Here is a 1,941-nt window from a genome sequence, read left to right as displayed (position 1 = left end):
AGAAAGATACCCCAAGTTAACAATATTTCTCCCTGGTTACTGGGATTCTAGGTGACGTTTTCTTGGTAATACTCTCTGTGGTTCTCAAATTATCTACAGTGCGTATGTATGGCTTTTATCACCCTCCTCTCCTTCCTCAAAATGAGAAAGACTAAAAGAAACAGGAAAATTGGCAGATGCTTTGAAGCCTGACACACACAGGGTCGTGGCCGTGCCTCCACCAGCTGGGGGACTGTGGACAAGCACCCAGGCTCTCTGAGTCTCAACTGCCTCCCCTCTGAGATGAGCGCTGTGATCTCGCATTTCCTTGTCTTTGCTGTAGAGTCAACTTATCTTTTCTTTTGATCCCTCAAGGGAGATCAAGAACAAAGGTGGAGAAACTGGCATCCTTATCCCCAGACAAAGTCACCAGGATGCAAGCAAGTGCCGGTGTGGCCCTCAGTCTCAACCAGAACTGCTTTCTCCTGCCAAATTAAGAGAAAGGGGAGGATGTGGCTGGGACCTCTTTGTGGTCTCAGTTTATCAACATGGAAAATGAGAGCACTTTGAGCAGGTCCGAACCCCGTGCTTGGAGCTGGGGAGGGGAATGCTCCTGGGTTGGGCAAAGCCTTCCTGCCCCCAATGGGGCCTGCTCACCAGGCCACAAGAGCCCCACTGAGAACAAGACCTGCACCCTGCGGGACTGGGAGTGGGAGGGGCGGGAGGGCCTGCAAGATGAGGTGGAGGGAGGAAGCACAGAGCATACTGGAGAGGACCTGCATGGGGAGACCCTCGCTTCTGCCGCAACTTGCCAGCCAGACAGATGCTCTGTCATCTTTGTTGCCACGCTCCAGGTCTCTGGCGCTTGGGGCGGTGGCTGTGTAATCTCTGTGGGTCCCCACTCCAGCAGCACAGCAGGATGACAGGGCTCTGTTAGCCCTCCCCAAGTCCAGGGAAGCCCTTCCTTTACCTTTTGATGGAGCTTTCAGTTGCTCGAGCAGGGTACAAGACTGTGTCTCACAGTGGCCAGGACTCCAGGCTGTCTAGGGGAGGCACAGCCGTTGGGGTAGCCAACCCCTACCCAGCAACCCTCCAAATGACTGCAAGCAGACTAGTGGGGCCTCTGCAGTGATCCTAGGTAAGCTCAGTTCTCCTCTGCCCACTGGATCCTTCCTCTGCTCAGGACAAAGCAGTCCTTCTGCGGAGCTTTCTTCCACCCCGCGACTCTCAGACATCCAGTTGTGCTTTCCCCCAGAGACTGAGAATCTAACTTTTTAGCCTTCTCTACAGAAAAAATAAATATCCATACAGAGACTGGAAATTCTCAGCCTGTGCATTTCTGCACGTTGAGGGATCTCATTTTCTCCTGCCTTTCCTTAGACGAATTCTAGAACATTAGATCTGGAAGAGATTATTAGATTCAACTCCCTGGCCCTAACCCTCCCAGACACACCCATTTTGCAGAAAGACCTACTGAGGCCCCAAAAGGAGAAATGCCCAAACCCAGGTTCGAAGCTAAGTGGTGGTAGAGCTGGACCCAGAATCCAGAGCTCCTAAGTCAGGGCCCTTTCCTCAGCCTGGGTGGCTACACCAGCCCTAGGGCCCCCCTTCTAGCACACTCTTAGCCCCCCTCTGAAGCAGCAGGGGAGTGGGACAAGCCCCAGGGGCTTCTGGCCGAGGAAGTCAGGGACTCTGAAGTTCTGACCCCACCTCACCCATCTCCCGTACCCCAAGGGGCTCAGCCTTGCCCAGCGCAGGCCTTCTTCCCCCAGTCCTGCACCCCATGCCTTGGTGGGGAAGTAGCAGAAGGAAAAGTGAGTTGCTCTCCACCTCTGGTTTACAGCGGCACTCACACTCACCCTCTCTCTAGCTCACAGACACCTTGAGGGCTCTCTCCATCTCTCTCTGTCTCAGTCGTCTCACAAATCTCGCTCTTGCCCTCATCTGTTGCTCAGTCCCCCT

The sequence above is a fragment of the Neophocaena asiaeorientalis genome, unplaced genomic scaffold (genome assembly GCF_003031525.2).
Source record: "Neophocaena asiaeorientalis asiaeorientalis breed wild unplaced genomic scaffold, Neophocaena_asiaeorientalis_V1.1 scaffold667, whole genome shotgun sequence".
NCBI classification, from domain to species: domain Eukaryota; kingdom Metazoa; phylum Chordata; class Mammalia; order Artiodactyla; family Phocoenidae; genus Neophocaena; species Neophocaena asiaeorientalis.
The sequence above is the reverse complement of the archived record's forward strand: the minus strand, read 5'-3'. Positions refer to the sequence as shown.